This window comes from Cavia porcellus, unplaced genomic scaffold (genome assembly GCF_034190915.1).
Source record: "Cavia porcellus strain 051 isolate PalLab524CR breed Dunkin Hartley unplaced genomic scaffold, mCavPor4.1 scaffold_4, whole genome shotgun sequence".
NCBI classification, from domain to species: Eukaryota; Metazoa; Chordata; class Mammalia; order Rodentia; family Caviidae; genus Cavia; species Cavia porcellus.
Window position 1 is genome coordinate 25405547 of NW_026947487.1, and position 22871 is coordinate 25428417.

At 39.7% G+C, this 22871-nt stretch overlaps 1 protein-coding gene and 2 long non-coding RNA genes across 3 annotated transcripts in view; 1 reads left to right on the forward strand and 2 right to left on the reverse strand.

The window, feature by feature from the left end:
* Scel (sciellin) overlaps positions 1 to 22871 on the forward strand; it is a 148897-nt gene that overhangs the window by 19944 nt on the left and 106082 nt on the right. The window lies entirely within an intron of this gene.
* LOC134475671 (uncharacterized) lies at positions 340 to 14465 on the reverse strand. The gene is made up of 5 exons (XR_010046856.1): positions 13472 to 14465; positions 6849 to 6971; positions 872 to 939; positions 719 to 788; positions 340 to 430 (listed from the first exon to the last, which is right to left on the reverse strand). It is a non-coding gene; the product is annotated as an uncharacterized LOC134475671 (long non-coding RNA).
* On the reverse strand, positions 14502 to 21881 carry LOC106025179 (uncharacterized). Its single transcript, XR_010046855.1, has 5 exons — positions 21627 to 21881; positions 19178 to 19310; positions 16102 to 16292; positions 15700 to 15960; positions 14502 to 15108 (listed from the first exon to the last, which is right to left on the reverse strand). It is a non-coding gene; the product is annotated as an uncharacterized LOC106025179 (long non-coding RNA).

Here is a 22871-nt window from a genome sequence, read left to right on the forward strand (position 1 = left end):
CAGATCAGAAATAATCTCTCAAGTGAACACAGAAATGATAAACATAAAGAATTGGAGAGTATATACAAAGAAAACAGTAAAAAATAGAGAAGCATAGAAAACTGCCAATGGACAATGTGGGAAAACAATTAGAACATATGAAACAGGTTCAAAAAGATATCCAGGAAATAAAGATTCCATTGAAAGCTGGCAAAAAACACAAAAATGCAATTGAAGACAGACTCTCAGATCTTTTTTTTTTTTGTCTTTTTCCTTTTTATTGGTACCGGGGATCAAACTCATGACTGTTTGCTTGCAAGGCAGGCGCTTATGCCACGGAGCTAAACCTCCAGCCCAACTCTCAGATCTTGAAGACAGGATTGTGGCTAGTGATCACAAAGTGAAAGATCTCTTTAAAATAATAAGAAATCAGGAAATAACAATATGGCAGCTGCAAGAGAATGCAAAGGGAAACTGTAAGATTGATAGGTGTCAATGAAAAAGGAGACAACACAAAAGACATAAAAGACTTTGCAGAAATTAGAGCAGAAAATTTGCCAAACATGAGAAAAGAACCAGGCATCCAGACAAGCAAGGCATATAGAACTGCAATTAGCTGTAAGCAAAATAACTCTACATTGTGACATTTAATAATCAAGGTCTCAGCAGTTCAGCATAAGAACAGAATATTAAAAGCTGTTTGAGAGAAGAAACACATCACCTATAAAAGAAAGCTTACCAGAATCGCGGCTGACTTCTCAACACAAACCATCAAGTCAAGAAGAGCATGGAGTGAAGTATTTCAAGTACTGAAAAGAAAGCAGTTTTCAATGCAGATTGATATACCCCACAAAACTATCTTTCAAAATCAATGGAAAAATAAGATACTTACACAATAAAGAACAACTGAAGAACTTCTTGATCACCCAACCAACCCTCCAACGAGTATTGAAAGATATTCTAGAAACAGATAAAAATGACCACAGTTCTAAGAACAACTTAAAGAAAACAACAAATTGGGCACTCAATTAAACAGAGGGGAATATTAAGGAATCAACAGAAGAAAGATAGCATGAAAAAGATAAGCTAATACATATCAGTTATAACCATTAATGTAAATGGCCTCAATTCATCATTCTGTTTCAAAAGAAACAGAATGGCAAAGTGGATCAAGAAACAAAATTCAACAATATGCTGTATATAAGAAACACATTCAACTCAAAAGGAAGTTCATAGACTGAAAGTCAAAACATGGAAAACAATAGTCCATGTGGTGGGAACCCCAGGGGAAAAAACAAGGTAGCTATTCTATGTGCAGATAATGTGATCTTCAACAAAGAATGATCAAAAGAGATAAAGAAGATCACCACCTACTCCTTAGGGAAAAATTGTAAGAGAAAGAGATAACAATCATAAATATATATACACCAAATATGGGAGCATCTAACTATGTAAGATAAATAGTAATAGACATGAAAAATCAAATGAGCAATAATAAAATTATAAAATTAAAATTAATACCCCATTGTCACAAAGAGATAGATCAACTGTACAAAAAATCAGCAAAGAAATAACAGAAAGGAATAACCTTGTGAACAAATGAGCTTAGTAGACATGTACAGAGTGTTCCACCCAGCAACATCGGAGTACACATTCTTCTCAGCTGCACATGGGGCATTCTCTAAAATAGACCATATACTAACCCATAGAACATGCTTAAGGAAAGGAATTGAAATTATTCCATGCACATTATCTGACCATAATGCACTGAAATTAGAAATTAAGGACAAGAGAAACTGCAAAAACTCCATAAACAAATGAAAATTAAATAATACCCTACTGAATAACCAATGAGTTACAGAGAAAATTAAAGAAGGAATTAAACAATGTATATAATCAAACAAAAATGGCCTTGTTCCTGTATAGTCTCTAAAAATCCAAGGTAGAATTGTTGTGCTGTAAGTGATATCATGGGTACTGTTTGCTCTATGCTTATTGACCTAGTAACTATGTACGTGGAGCACCGGCCACATTGTTATAAATTTGTTATAAATTAACTGACCGTGTTGTCATGCTGTTCTGTATGCATCTTCCCCCAAGTAACCTGTTTGCTGTGTCAACCTTTGTTCCCCTTGTAAGAGACAAATGATGCTGTTTCCACCATTGTTCCCTTTATGAGAGACAAAGTTCCTGGAATTGGCAGACCAAGGGCTATGAATTGGCTAACAACCCACTGTGAGATGCCTCTGACCTCAAGCAAAGGGGAACAAAAGCCCACCTTGTTTCTGTTTCTCATCACTATGTACTTAATGATCAGTGAGCTAATCATAAATGAACTATAAAAATCAGTCAAAATTCTAACTCAGTTGCACAGCTTTGAAAATTCCATCTGCACTGTGTCTCTGGGCCAGCTAAAATAAAAGTGCTTCATAATAACTATTTTTATGTCAGGATATCTTGTGGTGAAACACTATTTGCTTAAATGCTTATGTTTTGACCTGCACTGTTCTGTTGTTATGCCCTCTCTTATCTCAATCCCCTCCTTTTTAAAAAATTATTTACTTTTTTATTTTTATTTTTTAATTAAGGGAAAAATAAAAAATAGCAGGATACATTATAGTAACCTACTTTGATTTCCTATTAACTTGATTTGAAATCCTGTATTGCCCTCACCATCTTGTTTTGACTGATTTTCCCCTATTCTGCTTTGCTTGATAGTACCAAGTTCGAAAGTATAGGCAACAACTGTAAAGACAATAAGATTCATTATGACGCCCATTCTGGTTGACTATTATCTTCTTTGAAAGTCCTGTAATGTCTCCAATGCTTTGGTTTTATTCTTTACTGTTTTGTTCAATTTTATTATAACTGGCAATTCTTAAAATAGCAAGAGGCAGTATGGTAACCATTGTTGATCACCTTGTATTTTGTTTTTACATTATCTATTATGTCCATCCTTTTGATTTGACTGACCCTGTTCTGACATGTCGCATTTGGTTTTACTCTCTTCAAAAAAAGCAATAAGAACTGTGGGAGTAATAAAACCCAAAATGTATAATTGTCATTGTACAAAAGAAAAGAAAAGAAAGTGCTCTAAAGGTTATAACTGCATATATGTTTTTTTAAAATTTTATTTAAGGAGAAAAAAAAAGCAGAGAAAGGGTACAAGTTATACAGATTTACAGAAAAAAAATAAACAGTAGGAAATCACTAGTTAATGGATTACATATTGTCATCTTAGAAATAATTGTTCAAGTCACAAAGTTAAAGCTTGTAAAGTGGACATTCCAACAGTGAGACTGCAAACAGTTCTGTTCAATGATCCAATAAAACTCAGTGATATCATTTTCTATCTTATACACTTAAACATACATGCAGTTATATCAGTTAGAGCACTTTCTTTTCCTCTCTTTTGTACAATGACAATTACACATTTTGGGTCTTGTTGCTCCCACAGTTCTTATTACTGTTTTGGAAGAGAGTAGAACCAAATGTGACGTAACAGAACAGAGTCGGTCAAATCAAAAGGGTGGACATAATAGATAACGTAAAAGCATAATACAAGGTGATCAATAATGGTTACCATAATGCCTCCTGCTATCTCTAATAGAATTGCCTATATCATCAGTTATAATAAAATTGAACAAAACAGTAAAGAACCGACAAAACCAAAACATTGGAGACATTGTAGGTCTTCAAAAGTAGATAACAGTCAATGAGAATGGGCGTCATAATGAACCTCACTGTCTTCACAGCTGTTGCCTAAACTTTCGAACCTGGTACTATCAAGCAAAGCAGAATAGGGGGACATCAGTCAAAAACAAGATGGTGAGAGTAATACAGGGCTTTAAATCAAGATAATGGAAAATCAAAGTGGGTTGCTATAATATATCCTGCTATTTTTATTTATTTTTCCCTTAATTAAAAGGATAAAAATAAAAAAGTAAATAATGGAGTGGAGATTGAGATAAAAGAGGGCATAACAGCAAAACAGCGCAGATCAAAACATAACCATTTAAGCAGAATAGTGTTTCACCACAAGATAATCCTGACATAAAAGTAGTTACCATATTGTCTCTTTCCTTGAAATGCTTGAGTACAACTTCGTATATTGTAGCATTAAATATATCAAAACAATGTAAAACCATTTAAGAGAATGACAGCATGACAGGGTATTTAGAATCAACTAACAGAAAATGAACAATGGTTTCTGTGTATATGTTTAAGTGTATAAGATAGATAACCATATTACTGAGTTTTTTTGGATCAGTGAACAAAACTGTCTACACTTCACTATTTGAAAGTCCACTTTATATGCTTTAATTTTGTATCTTGAACAACTATTTCTAAGGTGAGAATATGTAATCTATTAACTAGTGATTTCTTACTGTTTATTTTTTAAATTTTGTATTACTTGTACCCTTTTTCTGTTTTTTTCTTTTTCTCCTTAAAAAAAAAAAGACATCGTCTTCTTGCCCCGTTTTCCATCTCAGGGGTCTTGCCCCATTTTTCATCATGGGGCCTTGTTTTTTGGGTGGGTTACAACAGGTACTTAGAATTAGAGTAGCAAGGTTGACATGAAGTAACCCTGGCTGAGATGCTTTCTTTGGCAGTGTTTTAGACACTTAGCAGTAATCTTCAAAGGAGGGTGTGTCAACTTTTCTTGGCATGGCTTTCATTTTGCACACTGCAGAGCCTCATCTTTTATTTTGGGTAATATTTTCTCCAGGATGCTGCAGGCATAGTGATGAGGCTGCCCAGAGTACCAAATTATCTGATCAGTTTAAGAAAAAAATTGAATGTTTGCCAAAAAAAATGGAATGTTTGAATGTTTAGGTAGAAAAACAACACCTACATTGTTGCTTTGCAGTTCAGAGCACTGCTTGTTCCGTGGATGCTGTAGGAGTCTAGGGCATATCATGGCTGAGCAGCTGGGGACAGCTTACCAATTGAGGAGACTTATTAACCATTGGCTCAGAGCAGCAACACCTAAGCCTGACAGGATTAGGCAGAGTGCTACCCCCGAACCGGTCCTTTGCCTTGAGTATTGATTGTGCCTTGCTCTGGCACCTCATATCAGCCTTCCAGCTCGAGATCAAGTGGGGCCATCTAGATCAACTATCAAAGAAGACATAAAAGGGTGACAGCTGACTTTGGGGCCACTGCCCTCTTGTTTATGCAGTGGCCTGTTCTGCTTGCAAGATGTATCTTTTCTTTCCTTTAAAGCACCCAAATTTTCCCTGAGCACTTGTTTTGCACTTCTTCTCCTCATTTGTTTTTCCTTATTTCTGCTCTAAAATAAATTGGTAATCTTTCACACCTACCAGCTGTTCTAACCAATTTATTGATCAGGACAAATCAGAACCTGGTTCCTACTCCCATCCTATAACAAGATACAGCCACAGAGAAATCTGAGCACTTCAGAATTTTGGTAATTAATTTTAGAGCCTGGTGATCCAAAACAGTAAAGATAATAAATATATCAATGAATATTTTATTTTACTTTAAAAATTATTCCAGTTCTAGTACCCATTGCCATCAACTGGATTTTTTAATCAAAATCAAAAGTATCAAATGCATCAATTGAGGATCTTTATCATTTAGGTATAGACCTAAATTTCAAGGTGTTCAAGGGATAATTTTTTTTCTTGAGACAAAGATCTCAATATGTAGGGTGTGCCCCTGTGTCAACCCTGTAAGTACTGGGATTACAAGCATATGGCACCACACAAGGCAAGGACGGTAGTTCTTAATGTAAGAATATAATGGTTAAGTGCATGAGTTTTGGAGGTAGACAACCTTGAGACTGGAAATATGCTTTTGCTAGCAAGGAGAACTCTCCAAGGCTTAGTGTTATGGTTCGATAACTAGTGGTCAACTTAACACCAGCTGGATTACATCAGCATGCATTGAGAGAAGATGCTCCACCTGAGAAGGGTTGCCAGGATAAATAGGTGGAGAAGAAGAGAGGTGTGGAGAGGGATTGAGGCGTTATGGAGGCATTGTTGGTTCTCCTACGAGTTGCTGTCTGAGCTGTTGGTTCTCCTGGAGAGGCTTTGGTCTTCACATCGAGCATTGCTTCCTGGCTCCAGAGGGGAAGACATGTGCTGCCTGGTCTCCAGGGTGAACTCCTCACGCTGCTTCCTGGCACGTTCCCGACTGTGCTTGTCGTCGGAGGATCTCGGGGCCTCCCTGTTGCTGGGGACAGCTGTGGTTCCTTTCAGGACAGCCCCGCTCTTTGTGGTGAGTGTGACTTCTCAGCTCCAGTGTAGAACCCTCATCCCACTAGCACAGCTCCTTCATCCTGCTGGCATGGACTTTCTGGCTTCCACCGCTGACCCTTGGGTCTTCCCGGCACGAATCCGTAAAAGAGACTGGCGAGAGTCCTTGTGGGCCCTGGACTTCCAGTTGGACTCGTGGAGGCGTTGTCCTGAGCTCTGGGTTTTTATCTGGACTCATGTGGGACATTGCCGTGGGGTTTAGGCTCTTGACTTAAATACCTATGTCGTTGGTGTTGTGGATAGATTTCCTGCATTCTCCTGTGTTAACTTTCAGTGACCATTATAAAAATATTGTAAACTCCATGTCCTGACCTGAGGTGTTCTCTGTGTAATAACCCCTGACTACAACACTTAGACTCCATGAAATTAAAGCGCTCTCTCTCTCTCTCTCTCTCTCTCTCTCTCTCTCTGTCTCTCTCTGTCTCTCTCTCTCTCCCCTTTCACGCTATTCTACCATTAGTGTCCAGCAAATTGCCTGGCACACAATAGAAGCTCAACTATAGGAGTGTTAGGGCTTTGTCTTCCTGTGCATGCAAACTCTTTTCCATTTATTGTGTTCATATGAAAAGACTGTCACTTTGCTCTTACCTGATTGTCAGTTTGACTCTGTACATCATATGTGCTTGAGAAGATGAAATGTCATGTAGAGACCTGATATTCTTTCATTTCTTGTTTCCATTATGCCACTAATTGTTGAAATTACTGAAGAACCTATTGGGTTATTAAGTGGTTAAGTGAGATCAGAAACACATGCCTAATATATATTTTAATATTGAAAAGAATGAGTGAATTCTAAAAACTCAGTGTTGAGAAAGGGAAGAGTGACTGAGACTAATGATAAAGGATTATTGTTTACCCCTTAACATTTCAGTTGAATAATATATTCTGTGACTTGTAATCATCAATGAATTTCATCAGTTCCAAAATTTGGATTTTATAAACAAATCAAACTTTCAGAGGTCTGTTCTCAAGGTCTTTCCTTAATTAGTGGGTGCTTGTGTGATATGTATGTCAGACTTAACTGTCATATTGCAGGTGGCCCTTGTCCACTGCCCTAATTTTGTTAACTTCCCTGATGAAATGTGACTGGTTACTTTCTGACCAGCCATGAGCTAGGACTGGAGGGATCAAAAGGGAAGTGCATGTTTCATATCGAAGCATCCTATGTTATAGGTTATGATAGTGACAAGAAAACAAACAAAAACATGATACAGTAGAGGAATACAAATAAAATGAGGATAAATATCACAACATAAAGTATTCAGAGACTGATAATTCCCAACCCAGTATTAATTCTTCCTGTTTTTCTTATGATAGAAACATATACTGAATTTACACAAAGGGGCAAAATGCTCAATTGGTCTTCATTTTCCATTTTTCTTGCATCTAGATGTGACTGTGAGACTAAGTTCTGGCTAAGGAGAAGCAAGTGGAAGGATTTGGGTTAGATCTCTGAGGAGTCCCGTTAGCATGGGACAAATGACTGGTTCTTGCTGGCTAGAATGTGGATGTAATGTGGAGCTCTAGCAGCCACCCTGGAGCATTAGATCCTGGGAATCTGACCTAGACCAGTGAAAGTCTTGCATACAAAAATAAAAGCAACCAAGGCAACGACTACTCAGGGAAATCCTGCACTGGTTTGTCTCTCAAATTGAGTGCCGAAAGGTATTTATGTTTTAAGTCATTGCTATTTTCACTTTGCTACTAGAGTCAAAACACAATTTCAGATGACGTGAAAAGTACACTTTTTTGAGTAGGAAATGCTAAGGATTAATATGGCACAGTGAAATTAATGTCCTGATAGATGACTTTTAACAGGTGAACAGAAGGAATTGTCTAAATTATTGGAGATCAGGAGTCTATAGAAAGATATTTATTGTTCCAACATACTCTGTAGATATTTTCTTAAATTTGAATTTTTCATATGGCAATGATTTCATCCTTGAAAAAAATGTAAGAATAAGCGTGGTGCTAAAAACACCTCTTATACCAGTTTTCCTCAGATTCACTTATTCTCATCATTTTATAATTTGCTGTCTTCACTCTGTTTACAATTACGATATCAATATTTTTTGAGGCAGCATTATATTTGTATCTTGATGTCCCCCCAAAACTTTATGCAACCATAGGGTTTTTTTCAGAGGTGGTTGAATCTAGAGTGTGATTGATTTCTAGTGCAATGCTGGGATTGAGGCTGCTGGGATTAAGGTGGGCGATTACTGGATCAGCCCACTGATTGGATGGATTGGCACTGCTTTACCCTCAGGAAACTGAATTCGATATAAGGGGCAGAAATAGTCTTGTCTTGCTCTCTCCCTTGTTGCTTTGCTGTCTTCTGCTGCCATGAACCATTGTTCTTCTACCTTGGAGCTGGCCAGTTATGGCCTGAACCTTCTACAAACTATGAACTAAATAAATTTTCCCCTTTAACTTTGTGTATTGGTTATTTTGTGTCAGAAATGAGAAAAGTAACTAAGACCAACAGGGTCTCATTATGCAGTTTTGGCTGGCCTCGAAATCACAGTGATCCTCCTGCCTTAGCCTCTGAGTTCTGGGATTACAGGTGATACCACAATGCCCAATCTTGAGATCAATACTGATGTGAATACTTCACAGTGCTTTACCCTATATCACCTTACAAATATTTCATTTTGTATTTCCTAAGATTAGAAATATTCTCTTTTATCACCACAGCTATCAACGTCAGTAAATTTAACATTGATACACTAAGGTTATCCAAGGTTTTGTTTACATGCGGTTGTCTCATTGATGACTTTTGTACCATTTTCCCTTCCCATTTTTGATCAATCTATTGCCAGATATTAAATTTATTATCATATATTTTTAATCTTCTTTAATCTAGAATAATTCCACAGCCTTTAGTTATGTTTGGTGTCAACATTTTTGAAGATTATGATTCTCTCTTTTTACTAGAAAATTCCTCATTGGTCTTTTGTGTTCTTATGATGAGATTCAGGGTATCTATTCACCACTGAATGCTTTATAGGTGATGGCATGTCCTTTTCAAGATGTTGCCTCTGGTCGCACACAATAGCCATCTACTCCACTCCAGTGATACTAGCTTTAGTCACCAGGTGAAGAGTTGCTTGACTTTCTGTTTGTATAATTATATTGTGTTAAAGTTGAAATTGGCCAGGCGTGGTGGTTCATGCCTGTAATCCCAGCACTCGGGAGGCTGAGGTGGGAGGATCTTTGCGAGTTTGAGACCAGCCTGGGCTACAAAGTGAGCTCAAGGCCAGCCTGAACTGCATAGTGAGACCCCCATCTCAAAAAAGACCAAAAAAATAAAAGTAAATAAAGTTGAAATTGGCTGGCTTGTGGTCAGACACTAAGTCCTTGAAAGAAACTCTGTTCAACAAAATTTTTCCCAATATTTAACATCCATTAATGTTTCTTGATTGATCCAGTGTTCACTATGATGCTACAAGTTAATTTATTGACCAGACGACCTCCCACATTTACCAACCAACACTCAGCCCTCTGTCTTAAGTGAGACACTTTCTTTTTATCTTATCTTATCTTATCTTATCTTACCTGTCTGTCTATCTATCTATACCCATCTGTCATGTGTTATGGAAATCACTCAGTAGTTTATATTTTCATTTGTTGATATTTCATTACTCTAATTAATATTTTGGTGCTCAGTCATGCCTGATTGTCCATATGGGACTTTGTCAAGTTGTTTTTTTGTCCCTTTTTAAAACTCCCTCACTTAAAAAATCATTGTTTTAGGGGCTGGGGATTTAGCTCAGCGGCATAAGTGCCTGCCTTGCAAGTGTGTGGTTGTGAGTTCAATCCCTGGTACCGGAAAAAAAAAATTGTTTTCATTTTAAGATATAACAATATGTTCTAGACTCATCTTGTATCATCATTGCCTAGATTGTAGCTCATTGTAATTAGTGAATACCACATCATATCTTTGAATATTCAGCCTAATTGATTTTTGCACAATAAATGCAATATTAATTTTAAAGTACTCTTAATTATGTTAGTGGTTTAGCATGGTTCCATGGAGTGGAGCCATGTTTCTTTTCAATGGGAAATGATACTAGAAGCCAAATTCTGGGCAGTAAGTATGCTTGATTAGTGGAGTGTCTTAGCATGTTGGCTCTTTCAGTGAATAGAGCTAGAAAGTGTGTGTGTGTATAGGTGTGCTTACATATACATATGTAGACATTTACCCATAGATACACAGTGCACATATATCCATATGCAATTATGTGCATATAAACCTGCAAATATGTAACTGCACATGCATGAACAAGTGCACATATATACTTATACAAATAACAATGTATTTAGAATTGTAAGTCTACATTGCTACCTTCAGTTCTAATCAATCCCCATGGTTCTTTCTTTCCATTTTTAATTGTGAGTTTATATGACACTTCTTCCTCAGTGAGAACTCTGACTCTTAACGATGTAAGTGCATTAACTCATTGTTCAGTACACCTATTTCAGAATCATTCTACTTATACGTTGCAATAACTAAACCTATTAAAATATTTTAGCATTTGTTGGCAATTCTACATTCCACTTTGTTACCCTGCAAATCTTATTTTAATGATATTATTAACCTTATCTCATGCTATGACATATAGTTTCACATTCATTTGGGTTAAGTTCTTGTACAATGGCACATCTTTATTCTACTTCTTTTCCCTCCCCATGCACTCCTCTCTCTCATGTTCTCTTGCATCCCATTTCATTTTCAAGAGATCTATTGCCTTGTCTCCTTCTATCTAGTCTGTGCTGATACAAAAATTGGTGTGTATATATTGCTGTAGTAGGGTGTCTTTAGCTTTTCGGGAAAGATAACTAGGAGACAAATACCTAGGTCTATAAGCTTTCTAATTTTAGTTTTTGAGGAATAACCATACTAATTTCTACAATGGTTGTATTAATTTGCATTTTCACCAGCAATGTAGGTGGGTTCCTTTTTCCCAGAGGATTTGTTACCTTTTGATTTCTTGATGATAGCCATTTTTTTCTGATAGATAAGATGAAATCAGTGTTGCTTTAATTTGCATTTCTCTAGTGGCCAGAGATGCTGACCTTTTCATATACTGCATTTGTTGGTCATCTGTACTTTTTCATTTTAGAAGTGTCTATTCATTTTACTTGTTCATTTCTTGTTTGAGCCTTTTGTCTAATTTTTTGAGTTGTATATGTAATAAACATGAGATAAGATTAATAATATTACAAAGCACAGAAATTGGGAAAGAGAATTTGGAGGAGGAAGTATAAAGGGGATGGAAAAGAGATTTAAAAAAAGGATCATTATATCATGAACACATACCCCAAAATGATTATGAACTGCATGTACTGCAAATGTGTATTAATAAAAAAGAAAACACCTCAAAAACAGGCAAAATATGGTAACATCAATTTTCATGAAGACTATTGAATGAAAAAGCAAATATGTTAGGTGAGTTTTGTCATAGTTTAATTACTATACGATTACGGCAGTGTCCTAACATGGAGGAAGGCTAAAGTGGGAATGCACCACTTCCTCCTTCCTCTTCAGCCCTAACTGCAAATCCCTTTCCCATTTGTGAGTGAAGAAAATTCCAATCATCTCCCATGTCATCAGTGCCTGCCCCAAGTGCTGCTTCTGGTCAAAGGTCATAAAACCTCCTGTGGTATTATTTGTCTCTGGCAAAGTAGATAGCCCAACCAATAAGGGTTGTGAGCTCCTTTCCATATTTTCAATAAATATGTTCTTTTCTTTTTGTCTTTTTTTGAGACAGGTTCTCACTATGCAGTTCAGGCTGGCCTTGAGCTCACTTTGTAACCCAGGCTGGTCTCGAACTCGCAAGATCCTCCTGCCTCAGCCTCCCGAGTGCTGGGATTATAGGCATGAGCCACCATGCCCAGCCTTACTTTTTGCTTCTTATTGCACCAGAAAATCCTAACATTATGCATAAATAGTATTTTTATTATACTATTTTATTATTACTATTATTATTTAAATAGTATTTTAATGAAAGAACAATATTCACGGTCACAAATGTGGACTTCCATCTACTTTTGGGTGAAGACTAAATTTAGCATGAGAATGAGTGGGAATAGTGTATTCCAAAACTCAGTGTTTCTTACGTTTGTCCCACTCATATTGTTGAGTGTAGATCCTAAATGATTAGCATCTTAAGATGTGTGTGTGTGTGTGTGTGTAATCACTATTGGAAAAGCACCAACATCTTTTTTAAAAAAATGAACTGGCTATGTTTAGACATTTTTCTTTTTCACTGCTCAACAAAAATAGCAAGTTGCAACTTAATTGTTTATGGCTAAGTGAAGAAAGCTACTCTGAAATGTTTACACACTGTGTAATTCCAAACACACAACAGTTTGGAACAGACAAAACTACAGACATAGTAAAAGAAAAAAAAAAAAATCAGTGGTTGCCAGAGGTTAGGAAAGGAAGGGGAAGGATGAACAGGTGGGGCACAGCCACTTTCAGGATGGTGAAACTACTCTGAACGATGAAAGAGATCTGAGGTATTATGCATCGGTCCAATTCTGTTGAATGACACAGCACAAAGAGATAACGCTAATGTAAACTGCGGACTCCAGTTAATAATAATGTAGTAATGTTGCTTGTCAGTGGTAACAAGTACATTATACTGAAGCAAAATGTTAATGAGGAGAAACTGAGGGTTAGGAATAAGGGATTAGTCGATATCTTTCTGTTTAATTGTTCTGGGAACCTAATGCTGCTTTAAAAAATTAATAATTAAAACAAAATAGCAAATTGCAATTCCAGAACTACTCAGCTGGAGAAACAGCTTGTATTGTATTGAAAATATTTAAAGCATACCCAGCATGGTATTAATTAATATATCATTTAATTTGTATGCTGTAATTCCAACACTCAGGCATCTAAAGCAGGAGATCACTGAGAATTTGAGGCCAGCCGGGGCTACATAGCGAGTTCAAGGCCAGCCTGAACTGCATCATGAGACCCTGTATCCAAAAGACAAAACAAAGAAACGAACAAAATTCTTGGCTTAGGGACACTAAATTTATTTTCCATGTATGTGTGAAAAGGAACGGAGATGCTTTCCCCCATCCAGATCCGTACTTTCTGGGCTTACTACCTTGTTTAAATAGACCTAGAGTACTGAGACTTTAGTATCACTCTCACCTGTCAAATATTTATTATCGAAATTTGTTATTGTCCACCCCACCTGGTCCTTTGGATTTGCTGCCTTTAATAAATTATTCTGCATTCTTCATCTTCTCTGCCATCGTTCTCCTCCAGGGTAATTTTATCTCTTACCAAACTGTAGCACTCTCCTACAAGTTCTTGCCAAACTCAGACTTCTGCATCTAGGTTAATAAAAAAAAAAAAAACAAAACAAAACAGCAGACTCCCCCCCCCAAAAAACCCCCAGATTTAATTGAAGTAAAATATAAACAGTAAAATGTTCAGATTTTAATTATACCGCTTAATTAAATTTTATATGCACTTATAATCATCATTTAGGATACACAGATTACAGAGCTAACCTTGAGTAGCTGAGAAACGTCCTGCGGGCCATTGTTGCAATAACCTAGATCCAGCCAATGGGGAGGAGAAAGGACTGATAACAGAAGGCAGCCTTGTCTCAACTTAACTTCTGTGGGAGGAAAGTTAATTAAGTGGGCACACCCAACTACAAGGGCCTGGGGAACTTAGTTCCAGGTAGGCAGCCATGTGCCCAATCACAGCTTCATTATACTGGATGAAAGGGAAAATTGTCATGGACAACTAGCAGCCTCCACTGCAACGTTAATACAATGTCAATTTTTCCAATTCATAAAACATTTTCTAGCTTGTCCTACAGTTAGCAAGTCTTTACTTCCTGCCAGGAGGTTTTACTTTACTTCCCCTCAGAGTTCAAGAAATACACAACAGTAGATGATCATGTGGCCCATTAGCCAGACACTGACAGTGCTGGGCAACAGCAGAGACCTCACCGTTTCAGCCGCCAGCCCTGCAGCCTCTGCTCCCAGCATCACATTGCCTTCTTTCTTCCCTCTGATAAGAAACCTGTGATGGCACCAGGACCAGGACAATCTCCCCATTTGAAGGTTCTTCACTTAATTATACTGCAAAATTATTTTATAGGAGGTAATATAGTTGTAGACTTTGGGGGTTTTCTTGCATGCCAAAATTTAGTAAGCATAATTAATGTTAAATAAAAGAGTTATTAATGGTATTTGTCAAAGATAAGAAGCTGCAAGGAGGGTCCACTACAAAGGAATGTTGTTATAGGGGAGAGATTTAGTTTTAACTCTAAATAAAATAAACTGAAAATTTAAAGGCAAAGATCAAGACAAGGGTTAGTCAATGTATGGAAAATTAAAATTAAGAGAGGAAATATCAGAGGTCCAGAGGATTCAGGGTTGCTGAAGATGGGACAGAGGAGGTAGGTGTCCCTGGGAGATGGTGAAGGGCAAGGACTTTGATCAGATATTGAAGGTGATTAGATACAGAAGATATCTAATGATCTGGCAAACAGACTTAGCAGAACTTTTGCTAAAATTGGTCAACAGAATTAAACACAGAAGCCTACCTGAGAAGTATGCTCAGAGCCGTAACAGAGTTTAGTCAAGGAACTCACGTAAAGCCTGGCTCGTGGCTAAGGAGTAGATCTGTCAGTTTTTTGTCAGTGTGACAAAATGCCTAAGATAATCACCTTAAGAGGAGAAATGTTCATTTATTTATTTTTTGACTCATGGTTTCATGTATTTCCATCCATGATCAGTTGGCTCTGTTGCTTTGGCTTTGTTGGCTTAGTAGACTATGGTGGGAGCACGAGGTAGAGCAGCTCCTCCAACCCTGGTAGTCAGGAACAAAGAGAGACAGGAAAGGGCCAGCATCCTAATATGTTCATCAAGGGCCCCTACCTTCCTTTCACTTGGCCCCACCTACTAAAGGTTCAAACCTCTCCCAGTGGTTCTAGGGGCTGAGGACCAAGTCTCTAATACAAGGGCCTTTGGAGGCATTCAAGATCCAAACAACAGCAGAGAGAGAATCTTTGTCTCTAATGTGGTGCATATTGTACTGCAATCTGTATTTTTGTGAGATGTCATTTCCAAAACAAGTTCTTATATCTATTAAGGCTAAATATTGAAATGAATTTGGAATCAAGTATTCAAGTTATATGCTAATCAACCTAAAATAACTACAAAATAATATTTTTGAGAAAAGTTTTTAGTTACACATAAAGCAAAATAATTAAAATAGCATCTGTATTGTCCTTATACTATTTCTGTTATGTATATTAAACTATAAATTGTAGGTGTCAGTAAGAGTTTTGCCAAGGAAATAGAAAGATGAGGAGGACAGAGATTATGCAGAGTTGCTGATGATTTTAGGAAATAGAGAATATCAGGAATTATAGGAAATGGCCGACAGTGATTCAGTTACCTGTTCACTCCTGAGAGGAATAATTCACAGGAGGATGCTGGGAAGCTTCTGGAAACACCTTACTTCTACCGTCTGCCAAAATGAATGATTTGCCTAACAGCTGCTCAGGAACAATATCACGGCTCCTGCTTGTAGCCTATGTTCAGAGCACATGTGAATATTTCTCCCAGGATGGTTATGATCCAAAGCCTGGCTGACAGACATTCTGCAAAATAGACTTACAACCCAAAGATTTTGGAAGGTGTATGGTGCTGAGGCCATCTACAAAACACACAAAAAATAGAGTTACAGATATCTAATGTAAAAATGAGCAGGCAAATCTATAGGTGGTTTGCACCAAATATGTTTTTTATGCTAGTAGGGGTGTGAAATAAAAATGTAGGGGTAGAAAGCTTGCAGTACCTCGCAATGCTAAGGAGTCTCTTTCGTGCTGTCCAATCTTCCAGCAGTGTCTCTAAGTTGAAATCATTTTTCTTGCCATCAGTACCTCCTTCTTTACCATCCAACAGCCTTTTCAGACACACTGGGTTCCTGCTCCTTTCCCTTGTGCAGGTCCTGTGCTATGCAGCTGGTCTTTGGCTGCGAGTACTTTCCTGTTGAAAATCAACCTGTTAAGTAGGCAACAGAGGACGAAGATGACAGGGCAGCACTATATTCTCTTGGCATTTGTGTGGACTGGACAGAGGGAAAGCCTGAAAACCTCTCTCCATTGATTATTTCTGCTCCAGCACAAAAACAGAATTGAAACAGGCAGTGCAAGTTTCCGCCCAGGAGGTCATTATAATTTAGTCACAAAGAGCTAATGTCCTACACATATTTTACATGATTTCTTTCTTTTTTATTTTTCTTTTTTGATGTTTTTGATGTTTTTGAGGCAGGGTTTCACTATATGGTTCAGGCTGACCTTGAACTCACTTTGTAGCCCTGGCTGACCTTGAACTCACAGTGATCCTCCTGCCTCAGCCTCCCAAGTGCTGGTTGATAAGATTATATCCAAAAGATGAGAAGTATAGAACAAAAGAGGCCTTTATTCTGAGAACACAGAGAGAGAAAATCAAGACACCCCCGACCACAGGAGTCCGGCTTTTTCTCTGGTGGACACATGGCATGGGGGGTATATAAGTAGCCTCGGTTTGAAGTGGAACCTAAGGGGGCATTAGGGATGCACAGGTAGCCCATTGGTCTTTGTTTGGTGCCATAGGTAAATTCTTAAGGGTTGGAAAGATAGAGTCACAGGTAAACTCCTAGGGGTGGGGGAGATAGGAGCTCCTTGGTTCTGCCTCTAAGGCTTCACCAGCTACAGTGTCCTGTCTGGGCCAAAACTCTTTCATATCCTGTCTTATGATTATTATTATGAAAAGGGGTGAAGATTTCTCTCTTTAACTACTTCCTGCTGGCAGGGGGTGCTGTACTGGAGTTTAGGGGAGTCGATGGGATGACGATTGATGCCCAGGTAGACACTGGTGCCAGGTGTTTTAGTCAGGACAACTTCACTGGTGAATGCACGTGTGTTAGACTAGAAAAACAAAGAGACAAGATGTTATGAGGAGTCATGGCACTATCATATTTAAGGACCCAGGTGAGGTAGAAGGAAAGGTGCCTTTGATTTAGACATGTCATTATATCAGGATGATGTTGAGGTAGGATCATTGTCACGGTGAGGTAGAATTCTGAAAAATAAGTGTGAGGTTAGGAGGAGTGAAGTTATGAGAGATGATTACACCCTATCTTAAAGGGTAAAAGTTAAAAGGGTAGGTGGGTAAAACTTGTCTAGTCTAGTCCTGGAAAAAATAGGGGGAGCAGGGAAGGTGGTGGCTGTACCAGTATAGGGAAGGTAACGGCCTAGGCTTTCAGGGGTGTCACGTTTAACCAAACAGCTGAGGGTAGAAAGAGCTAAGACAGTTGTAAGCTACTGCTTGAAAAGAAGGTCCCTTTTTGTATCCTAGTACACCTATAGCATTGTGGCCCTAAGAAGTAGTGTATAGGGTGAAAGGTTGGGTGGGATCAGGAAGGGTAAGAGCTGGAGCTTTTAGGAGAGCCTCTTTTAATTTACGAAAGGAGGCATGTATGGGCCTAGTAGGGTCCAGGGTTTCTGATAAGGGACCCTTAGTGGCCTTGTAGAGGGGTTGATCGAGGGCTGCAAAGTTAGGAATCCAGAGATGAAAGAAATTAGCTAAACCTAGGAAAGATGTAACCTGTTATTTAGTTGTAGGCACCTGGAGATCACGAAGAATTGCCTTACGATCTGAGGTGATGGAATGAGTGGTGGGGGTGAGAGTGAGACCTAGGTATTTGACTTTTGAGGAGGCTATCTGGGCTTTAGCAGGAGAGACCCTGTATCCATGACTAGCAAGGAAAATAAGAAGACTGGCTGAATGGTGTATGGCTAACATGTGGGATGGAGAACATAATAAAGGTTGTCTATGTATTGAAGAAGAACACTAGGTTTGAGATCAAGTTCTGTGAGGTTAGTAGCGAGAGCTTGACTAAAGAAGCGGGGACTATATCTGAACCCTTGGGGGAGCACTGTCCAAGTAAGTTGTTGAGATCTGAGAGTGGGCTGGGGATTTAGCTCAGTGGCATAAGCGCCTGCCTTGCAAGCAGGCAGTCGTGAGTTCGATCCCTGGTACCGATAAAAAGGAAAAAGACAAAAAAAAAAAAAAAAAAAAAAAGAAAGAAAGAAAAGAAAAAAAAAAAGAGACCTGAGAGTGTCTGGGTCAGTCCATGTAAATGCAAAGAGGTCTGGAAATCAGAGTGTAGGGGGATAGCAAAGAAGGCATCTTTAAGATTTATAACTGTAAAGTGAGTGGTGGAAGGAGGGATATGAGAGAGCATGGTATAGGGATTTGGCATGACGGGGTGAGTTGGGGTAACAGCACTGTTGATTATCCTAAGGTCCTGTACCAGGTGCTAGAAACCATCAGGCTTGAGTACAGGGAGAATGGGAGTATTGTGGGGTGAATGGGTAGGTTTAAGAAAACCATTGTCCAAAAGGCACTTAATTATGGGTTTAAGTCCCCTTAAATGTTGGGGAGCTATGGGGTATTGGGGAACACAGGGAAAAATTGAGGGACCCCTGAGACAGATTAAAACAGGCATGCCATGTGAAGCCAGAGTGCTTTGGATGTGTCCCAAGCTATGGGGTCAACCAGAGAAGGAGGAAAGGGAGGGAATGGCTTTGCAATGCATTGTGAGACTATTTGGAGGATTAGGGCTGTGGGGAGAGAGAAAGTAAAGGAAAAATTAAGCTTTTGAAGAAGGTCTCTACCTAAAAGGGATGTGGGACATGTTGGGATTACTAGGAAGCTATGGGTAAAGAAGAGTCTGGAATCGACATGGGACAGACCAGTTTGCAAAGGCTGGGTAGGCTAGCTGTCAACGTCCACAACAGAAATCAAGGACTTACTACAAGGTCCTGAAAATTCAGGAAGTACACTATAAGTCGCCCCCATATCTACAAGCCAAGATATTATCTTACCTGAGACCTCCAGTGAGACTCAGGGCTCCAACAAGGTTACCGGAGAGGGGGTTGTGAGCCCCGAGCCCCATCAATCTTCCACAGCAAGTCCGAGCAGATCAGTCAGCGACGAATCTGGCATTGACGGAGTCTCCTGTGAGGGCAAGGAGTTAGAGGATAGCTTACCCGCTCGCTGGCAGCTAGGACAGTCGCTCTTCCAATGGCCCTTAACATTGCAGTAGGGGCATGGCCCTAGAGGAATGCCAGGGTTGGTGCAATCTTTTGCCCAGTGACCTTGTTTGCTGCATTTAAAGCACAGTCTGGATGGAACTCAGGCAGCCACACCTTGTTTCGGATTTCTTGTCCTGGGAGCCCCAAGTGCCACTGCTAAGAGATCAGACTGATATTTAGCAAACTTTATTTTTTGAGCATGTTTTTCCTCTTTTTGAATTTTATCTCTGTTGTTGAAGACACGGAAAGCTAATTTAAGAAGATCCCCTTGTGGAGTCTGAGGGCCATGTTCAACCTTTTGTAATTTTGCACGAATATCAGGAGCAGACCGGGAAATAAAATAAGAGTTAACAACAATTATCCCTTCATGAGAGTCTGGGTTTACATTAGTGAACTTAATTAAGGTTTCCCAAAGCTGATTTAGGAATACAGCTGGGTTTTCATTAGCCTCCTGGACCTGTTCTAGAAGTTATAGTTAGTATGTTTGTGAGCAATCTTATTAAGGCTCACAATTAGACACTCAATCATTTTATGTAATTTTGTTACATTTGTTACATTTTGTTCTCCATTTTGATAGTTCCAATTAGGATCTTGTTCTGGCACAGCTGTAGGCCTAGGGTCATTATCAGCGGTGTTCACCTTATGTCTGCGACCAGCTTCTTCTCGAGCTGCCTGCCACAGCTGAGTTTGCTCTTGTGAGCTGAGAGTGGTATTTAGAATCACATAAACATCCTTCAAATGTAAATCATAACAATTAGTTATAAATTCAAATTGCCTGATATAATTCTGTGGGTCAACAGAGAAGCTATCTAATTTATGGGTAATCTGACATAAGTCAGAAAGGGAGAAAGGCACATGTGTATTAACAAGTCCCTCAGGGCCAGCTTGCTCCCGAAGTGGTAGCAGAGATTGAGGAGAAGATTGCGGAGTAGATGGCCATTGGGCAGCCATCCGTCCGGTAGGTGTGTGTGAGCAATTATCTGTAGAGTGGCTACAAAGTGGCTGCCAGTTAACATGAGATGAGGAAACAGGCAGTTGGCGCCTCACTGTGTGCTTTGCAGCGATGAAATTGCTGTCCACAGCATAGTGAACCATCATGTGGTCCACAACAGGGTGGCTGTTGCTGATCACAAGAGGAGCCACAGGGGATGTCCATTGACCATGAGATCTTTCCCAAGATGGCAGCACTCTTTCACATGGCAGAAGGCCACAACATGGCAACGGTCCCTGGCTCAAGCTGCAACAGTCACGTGGTTTGCCAGAAGGACATAGCGACTGAGACCCTAGTATGGTGGGTGAGGGATGAGAATGCCATAGGGGACAGAGAATTCTCAGGAGAGTAAGAGGTTGGAGACTGGGAGGAAGTGCTAACAGAAGGATTAGAGCCACTGGGAGAGTTATGGGTCCTGGGAGATGGAGGGGAAGGCGATCCCACAGTGGGAAATAACGGCGAGGAATGATTTTGGGGGTAGGGAGGAGGCAGCTGGTAAAAAAATTGGGGGTACTTCGTCTAGCGGATCATGAGGGCAAGAGGGAAGAGTTTGTTGGGCAGCAGAGTTAGCTAAAAGTACCTGGGTAGGGGTGCAAGATTTAATGAGAGATGGGCATATTCTCAGAGCAAAGACATCCTGTATATAAGGGATCTCTGTTTACTTGTCACCAGTTTGGCAGAAATCATACAGATTTTTGAGAATATAGGGGTCAAACATCCCCCCTTTGGGCCATGGGCTGCCGGTAAGTGGGTAGGTCGGCCAAACCTCCTGGCAGTAAAAAATTAATTATTTAGTTTTTATGGTGCACTTAATTTTAAGAGTCCGTAGATTGGAAAGTAAGCATTGATTAATTCAGGCAAGAAACGAGCCATGGTCCAGAGGTTGAGCCATCACTCGTCTCGTGACACCAAACGGTAGTTAGGGTTCCAAAAACTTGTATTTCTTAGACATCACTGAGAGATGTATGAGTGGCTTCCACGTGGGTTCAGTAATATTTCTGCCCATGAGAGCATAAAGCTCCGAGGGACGTGAGGGTCTTAGAGTGTGAGTCAGTCCAGGAAAACTCTGCCTTGGGCTATCTGAACCCAAAGGATGTGCGAGTTTTTGAGTGTGGATACAGGTTGCCCAGAAAGACCCTGCCCTGGGCTGTCTTAAGGATGTGAGAGTGTCATGAACCCATGGAAAGTGGGGAGAAAATCTGCCTGGGGCTGAGCCCAGTGCCGAAGAATTCTCTGGAGTTTGCTTACCTGAGATTAATCAGGCAGGTGCTGTGTGAGACCAGTTGGTGACAAATTAAGCAGGTCCTGGGAGCCGAAAAGTGGAGAATTATTCCAGGATGTAATCCGGTTCGTGAATTGGCTGGGGACTCGAACTGGGTGTGTCTCAGGAGTCAATTGCCTGTCGATCGAGTCACGGCACCAAATGATAAGATTATATCCAAAAGATGAAAAATATAGAACAAAAGAGGCCTTTATTCTGAGAACGTGGAGAGAGAAAACGAACCCCCCCCCCCCACTGCTGGAGTCCGGCTTTCTCTCTGGCGGTCATGTGGCGTGGGGGGTATATAAGTAGCCTCAGTTTGGGGTGGAACCTAAGGGGGCATTAGGGATGCACGGGTAGCCCATTGGTCTTTGTTTAGCACCATAGGTAAATTCCTAGGGGCGGGGAAGATGGAGTCACAGGTAAATTCCTACGGGTGGGGGAGATAGGAGCTCCTTGGTTCTGCCTCTAAGGCTTCACCAGCTACAGTGTCCTGTCTGGGCCAAAACTTGTTCACTGGTATGATAGGCATGTTTACATGACTTCTTTAATACCTTTCTTGCTTTTCAGCTCTCTTTCTGACCCCCAGTAACTTATTATTTCATTTCCCCCATCCATGAACAAGTAAGGGATTCTCCTTTTTTTTTTTTTTTTTTGGTACCCACGTTCAAACTCATGACCTTGCACTTGCCAAGCAGGCTCTTAAATCATGCACTAAATCCTCAGCATGGAATTCTTCTTTATTAAAAACAAAACAACAGCAAGCAAAAAAATTTTTCAATGCTCCACCCACTCCACTTCAGCCTTTGGGAGGGTCATGGCTGGTTCAGAAGTGACTCACAGGACCATGACAGCTGACTCCCCTGCGTGTCAACAAGATCAGCCCTTGATGACAGCACAGCTCACCTCTGCAGGCTTCATGATTTACTCAAGCAGAATGAGGTGCTTCCCCTTGGAATACAAGGCCAATGGAGCAGTAGCACTTTATCTGTACAAGGGAAAGAGCCCACGTCAAAAATTGGCAAGTAAGGTCTAGAAGGAATTCAAGTGGGATTACAGAGTGGGAGCTGGAAGCAAATATTTTTCAAGTCTTTGACTTTTTCAAGACCAATATGGTCTTTGTAAGTAAGGTTACGGTGAAAAAGACAGTGGGGTTCTCTGCTCAGAGTTGTCTGTGGGAAGGAAAAGAACCCCAAAGAGAGCCCGCTCCAGCCCGAGGCATATCTTCCCTC